Source organism: Boleophthalmus pectinirostris, unplaced genomic scaffold (assembly GCF_026225935.1).
Source record: "Boleophthalmus pectinirostris isolate CB_2022bp ecotype Guang Dong unplaced genomic scaffold, ASM2622593v1 HiC_scaffold_7, whole genome shotgun sequence".
Lineage (NCBI taxonomy): Eukaryota > Metazoa > Chordata > Actinopteri > Gobiiformes > Gobiidae > Boleophthalmus > Boleophthalmus pectinirostris.
Window position 1 is genome coordinate 6,759,695 of NW_026571473.1, and position 7,105 is coordinate 6,766,799.

Consider the following 7,105-nt stretch of genomic DNA (forward strand, 5'->3'; position numbering starts at 1 on the left):
AACTTATCATGTCCACTTCCCCAAACCACACACACAGACACACAATCATCCATTTGTTTTTTCCTCTTACTGGAAATCTGTCAAATATGGAACTACACAGCAGATTCGCACATGTCCCGGTGCTTTTCAGTACAACAATATGATGGAACAGAGTATGACCTGAAATAAGCGAAACAAAGCCTGGGAGTGGTTATTAGCTGAAACTGAAGTCACCGATGGGAACTAGGTACACAACACCATAACAATAGAAATATGGTATTATATCAAAACAAAAAAAGCCATTTTTTTTCAACTGTAATGTGCATTTCTGGTAAAATTTGGACAAAAGACATTATTTTGATTGTAAAGACTTAATCTCCAGTGTATTTCTATGTTTATATTAGAATATTTGGGGAAAATTTGGGAAGTTGTATGAAAAAGGATATACGTAAACTATCCTGGCAACTTAAGAGGAGTGAGGAAAACAATAAAGTAATTTTCCAGTACTGAGTAAGCAGAAGTGATGCTATTCACTAAACTGGAAACAGGTTTGATTTAACCCAGAGTTTCGGGTCACATAACTCCAGTGATGAAACCAAATTTTACAAGTTATACAAGTTTTCTACTTGAATAATAGACAAGAAGCATCTGGAAATCAGTAATATATGTTATAATAATGTAACCTGTGACCATAGACCAGGGGTGTCAAACTCATTTTGGTCCGGGAGCCGTATCCAACCTACTTTGATCCCAAAGGGGCCGGATCAGAAAACTCATGACATACAGTATATACCCCAAAAATAACAATAAGTTCAAATATTTGTGCAGAGAAATGCAAATCTATTACGGAAATCGTTTTTAATTGATGAACTCTTTCTTTTACAAAATATTATAACATTAAGAACAACCTGAAACTTTAAGAAAAATGCAATTTCAACACAATTTTTTAACATGAACTTGTATGCAAATAGGAATAAGTCAATTTTTCTTGGAAAATCCTGCACTCAGCTCCACTTTTCTCATTTTTGACATTTTTCTGATGAGGGTGTCACGGTCAACAGTCAAAATGATCGTCCTTTAAGAGAGTTTGGAAAGAGACAAGTCTTCATTTGTGCTGCTCTGGTGAAAGGGGCCACGCACAGAGGCGCTGGAGACACTGCTATGCTAAGCGGCGCAGAAAATTATCAATATTTTAATAGAAAATATAATTAAAATATTTTAGTACAAAATCAGCCGAGGGCCAGATTAAAGGTCTTGGAGGGCCAGAAACTGGCCCCCGGGCCATATGTTTGACACCCATGCCATAGACTGTGTGAAGGAGTGTGACGTCTCCCATAGCTCCAGTCAAATGAAGCTCAGCAGATGCAGGAGCAAATATGGAGTCGAGTTTCATATTAGGAATTGGAATTTACGGACAAAATAGTGAAATAAAAACTCCAGGATCATGGAGAGCAGGGCAATATTTTAAGACCAAAATGAGGAGCCTGACAGCAGTTGTTACAAGGAGACGTTTTATCAGTACAAAGTGAATTGGAGTCAGAGTTGATGGAGCCGGAAGTGAATTTGCAAATCATAGGATGGTAGGGGAAGATATCGCCTCGCTTCTGATTGGCTAGAACGGCTCTCCTCCGATTGCCTATTTCATTTGGTCACAAAAACGTCATTTCGCATTCGTTCAGGGCAAGCTGTGGGCTGCCAGCTTTACATATTATTCATGGCCATGCTTTTTAAATTTTATTTATATTTTATTTTAAATTTTATGTATTTATTTCTTTATTAATTTTTAGTTTTATATTTTTATTTTATATATTTTATTTTTTGTTTTTATTATTTTATTTTTGTATTTTTATTTTTTTTAATTTGTATTTAATTTTCAGGTTTTTGTTTTTTTTTTTGTTTTTTTTTTACATAGTGATTTTTTACTTGTAATAATTTGTATAGTACCCCCCCAGTATATACTTACTGTCTATGCCTGTGACATAACATAGAAGAACTAGCTTTTTAGAAGAATTAGGGCTGAAGACAAAGTGGTAAACTTTAATAAAAGCCCTAAGGAGCTCAACAGTGAGCACCCTCTATGGTTCCAGTAGTAAATTTTCCATAAATATTTCCCAGACTTTTCAAATATTTCAAATATTAAGGCATCGTAGAGGTAATAATAATGTGGTAGTTTTAAGTCCAAAGACCATGTTTAAAAAGAAAGATTCTGTGAAATGTTTTAATAACTTTGTGGTAAATACAGTTTCAGAAACAGATTTTAAAGAACATCTCTTTAAATGACACTGGAGTTTGTAAGTGAGTCTCAAACAGCACAGATTGCATTCATCTCTGTATCACTATTTGATTGATTTCAGACCTGGGTTTGCCAACCTCTGCTGAACAAAAGGTAAAAGAAGCTGTTAACTTGAAAACAACCACTTGACGACATCACAAGGTGGAACAGAGCATATTGAGCTTTGGAGATGGAGACAGACTAATAAACCAGGATTTTTCAAACATGTGTGAATGAAACAAAACACAACTCCAGGTCTATTTATGATGATTCTAACATGGCTTAAAGCTCACAAGAGTCAAGTTTATATAATATAAGACCTTTAAGTCTACAGGAAAAAATGAACACTAGGGTTCACTTGCATTCAGCTCCTTTACTTTACTCACATCTATGATTATGAGGATGTTAATGATTGTGGTAATGTAACAGTCTCTATACCCTCCCTCTGTTCATTAAGTCTTTGCTATATTAAACCTGTAAACTGGTTTTGTTTCTTCCACCATGTTTTGAGCGTTAAGTGCAGGGCCTTGGGTGAACTGACAGTGAATGACCGAGCTTTATTATTTTATTGTTACACATGTTACGATGTGTTTTGAACTTCAGCTGAACAAAAGTTTTGCTTTACTACTATACTAATAAATATTAAAATCCTTGTGTCCTTGATGCAGATCTAAATGGCATTATTGTAGAATAGAACCTGTTTTTACTGTAACTTTTGTATAGAATAACACTTACTTACTCAGTTCAAGGCAATCGGCTTCCAAGGTTTTACCAAGTTACTCTTAAAGTAAAGGTTACTACATATTTAAGAACTGAGAAACTGACTGAGTAGTTGGCACAGCTTCACAACATGACATTTCTGGGTGAAAACTAAAGTTCACTTCACTTGTTGTGCCTAGTAAGATAAAAGAGGAATTTACTGTTCACTACACTGAGGAATTACTTGGAAGCTTTAGATTCACAGTCCAGTTTAGTCAGATTTTTCTTCTTTAACTTAGTAAAGGTGTAGGGATGCACCGATCCCGGTCATGAGAAACCGGTAGCCAACATAAATAAAGTGATTGTGCATGAGTGAAATGACTGTTAAATAAAGAGCTGCACTGCATATGTACGACCTGCACAAGTATGACCTGCACACATATGATCTCTGAAAAGTTTAAAATGAACCACCTCCAACGCAATATTCACAGAACAGACTCACCATCAGTATCACATCCTCTGTCACAGAGAGAACATTCATATTCCACTCATAGTCGTGTCCTTTAGTCCGACAGAAGCTGGCCGCATCAGTGCAAAAGGAGCAAGATGTTTTTTTGCTTTTTTTCAGAGCTTACAGTTTATGCAAATGCGCCATGTGGTTTTATGTTTAATTTCTAACAAATGTGGCAAAGCTGCATTAAACATATTAATATCATGGTTGTTTATTTTTTTTATGGTTGTTTATTTTTTTTTAGATTTAAATATATAATTTTTACACTTGCAACCATCCAACAATACAGTATAGTTCTGATGCTGATGTATTTTTTCCTGCTACCTGCTTGTCTCCATGGAGATATTATTGCTTTGCCTGGAATGTTCCATGATATGACAGTAAACATATCCATCTCACATTTATTCATTACAGGTGTTTCCTTTGCTCAAAAATACAGTATTTTCTTCTGCTTTTCTCCATGGAGATGCTGTTGCTTTGTCTGGAAAGTTTCAGAGTATGGTTTTAAACTCTTCTATCATCATGGAGACCAAAGCAAACCAAGTTACAGGTAAAATCTGTGGAAAGGTGACCCCGCTCACAGTCAGATTGTATGCTTTTCTAGGTGTTTTTGAGCAATAAAACCACTTGTAATTGAATAAATGTAAGGTAGAGCTGCTTAATGTCACACTGTGGAACATTCCAGGTAGAACAATGACATATCCATAGAAACAAGCAGGTAACAGACCCCTAACCAAGAGCTACAGTCTCTTTCAAACGCAACAGCTTTGAAAAGAAAACACACAAAGTTCACCAATGTTTCCATTTTCTAAGGTAAAGTAGCAGCATACACTTCAAATTCCTGAACAGCCCAAATGTGGTTACATAAGATTCCAGTTTTGGCCCTGAGTCATTGGTGTTCCATTAGCTCTACATGGCTAATATTCCCAGGACTATTCCCATTATTGATAACTTACACCACAGATAATACCCATCCATTGTGTTAAAGGGAAAGACGCCAGCAGAATAGTATTGTAGCGAAAGGGCAGGGCTGCACATGGGGGGTGTCTGTCTCTCTCTGCCCATCCTCACATGGGACATTAGCTAATTATTCACACAAAGAGAAACTGGCTTACTTACTATTTTGTTAATCACTACGGCAACGGTCCCAATTTACATCACTTGAAACCCGTGGATCGGATGTTTTTATTCTCACACTTCCTTGTACAAAAACGTGGGAAAGAGCTACAGAGAAATATAACGATAACTACCTAAGGCTATACTTCTAAAAACTTCATGTAGCAGTGGTAGTAGAAGTAGTTCTTGCTGTTGTTGTTTCAGTAGTTGTAGTAGAATCATAGTATTAGTAGTAGTAATGGCAGTAGTGGTAGTAGTAATGGTAGTAGTAGTAATAGTGATAGTAGTAGTAGTAGTACTAGTTGTTGTTGTTACGATGTAGTAATGGTAGTAGTAGTAGTAGTAGTAGTAGTAGTAGTAGTAGTAGTAGTAGTAGTAGTACTTGTTGTTTCAGTAGTAATAGTAATGGTAGTAGTAGTAGTAATAGTAGTTGTAGTACTAGTTGTTGTTGTTAAAATGTAGTGATGGGTGGTACTAGTAGTAGTAATGGTAGTAGTAGTAGTAGTACTTGTTGTTTCAGCAGTAAAAGTAATGTGGTAGTAGTAACAGTAGTATTAGGCATAATGGTAGTAGTAGTAGTAGTAGTAGTACTTGTTGTTTCAGTAGTAATAGTAATGATAGTAGTAGTAGTAGTAGTAGCAGTGAGTAGTAGTAGTACTTGTTGTTTCGGCAGTAATAGTAATGGTGGTAGTAATAATGATAGTAGTACTAGTAGTCATGGTACTAGTACTAGTAGTAGTAATGGTAGTAGTAGTAGTAGTAGTAGTAATGGTAGTAGTATTAGTAGTAGTAATTGTAGTTTATATTTTCTTATAAACGGCTTACTCACTACTAATTTGTTAATCGCTATGGCAACTGTCCCAGTTTTGTTCACTTGAAACCACAGAGTGTATATAATCTGTATATATACTTGTATACTAAATACAGTCTATGCTTGAAACCTGTGGATCAGATGTTTTTCTTCTCACACTTCCTTGTACAAAACCGTGGGAGAGAGCTATTCCAGTAACTTTTTAAAAGTAGAGTTGATGCACATTAGATCTGATGACCGTATTTAGCTCATAATATTTGGGAACTCTGTATAGGCGATCTGTCACGATTACACATTTTGAAGTATGACACAGAGAGAGATATACTGCCATAAAAGATCATTTTGAAACAACTATATGCCGAATTACAAAAACAAACAAACAAAAACAAAAAAAAACCTGTAGCAGTAGTAGTAGTTGTAGTTGTAGTTGTCATTGTTTCAGTGGTAATAGTAAATGTTAGGACTGGCTATCATCCAGAAGTTGCCGATATGATACATAGGCCACAATACGATACATATCTCAATACAGTGCACTTTTGATTTGATACGATACATTTCAAATCAATTCGATACGGTTTAATTAAAAAAAAGTCTTAATCATGGCTGTGGCACTAAAACCACTTCTTGTGCAAAGTTCATATGAAACACTCCCAGTTTCATCCTCAAAACAGTGAAAATGTCAAATTTCCTTCTACTGAACGAACAACAAAACTGTTGCTCTGTAACAAAATTATTTAGTAAAATATGCCTAAAAATACTAAAAATACTGTATCATCACATTAAACAATACGATATATCAATATTTCAATATTTTTGCACAGTAAATGTACTAGTAGTAGCAGTAGTAGTTGTAGTCTTTTACATTTTACTCTTACAAAGAGGGACGATCACTCACTACTATTTTGTTAATTGCTACAGCAACGGTCCCATTTTGCATGACTTGAAACCTGTGGATCAGATGTTTTTAGTCTCACACTTCCTTGTACAAAAAAGGAGGAGAGAGCAGGAGAATATTAGATATTATGCTATTTTTTGATCTGTGTTATGGGACTAAACTGTGTCTGAACCAGGTTCAATAAGCCAGGTCTAAGCCAGAACTAAACCAGGACTAAACCAGGCCTAAACCATGACTGAACCAGAATTAAAGCAGATGTAAACCAGTATTAAAATAGGTCTAAAGCAAGTTTGAATCAAATCTAAACCAGGTCAAAACCAGATCTGAACCAGGTCTAAACCAGGTGTAAAATAGGTCTAAAGCAGGTTTGAATCAGATCTAAACCAGGTCAAACCAGATATGAACTAGGACAAAAACAGGTCTAAACCAGGTATGAACCAAGAGTAAACCAGGTCTGTACCAGGATGAAACCAAAAGTAAACCAGGACTCTACCAGGGCTGAACCAACTGAAACATGTCAGGTAAATAAGGAATGCATTTTACACTATTTGCACAAGTTGTTAAGTTAGTTTGTTATAAAAAGAAGATGAGAAGTAACCACTCTTAACATTCATTCTTTTACTTTATACACCCTGATTAGTTTGTATTGAGTACATCATTCTGTCACATCATTTTGGTTCAGATAGAATCTACTAACAATCTCCTTTTGTTGATAATTTTACTTACTTTAACTTTTTTATGTAATTTTAACAAAAACAAAACAAAAAAGCAATGGGGATAATTTTTTTTATTTTGAAATGCCAACACTTCATCCTGAAAATA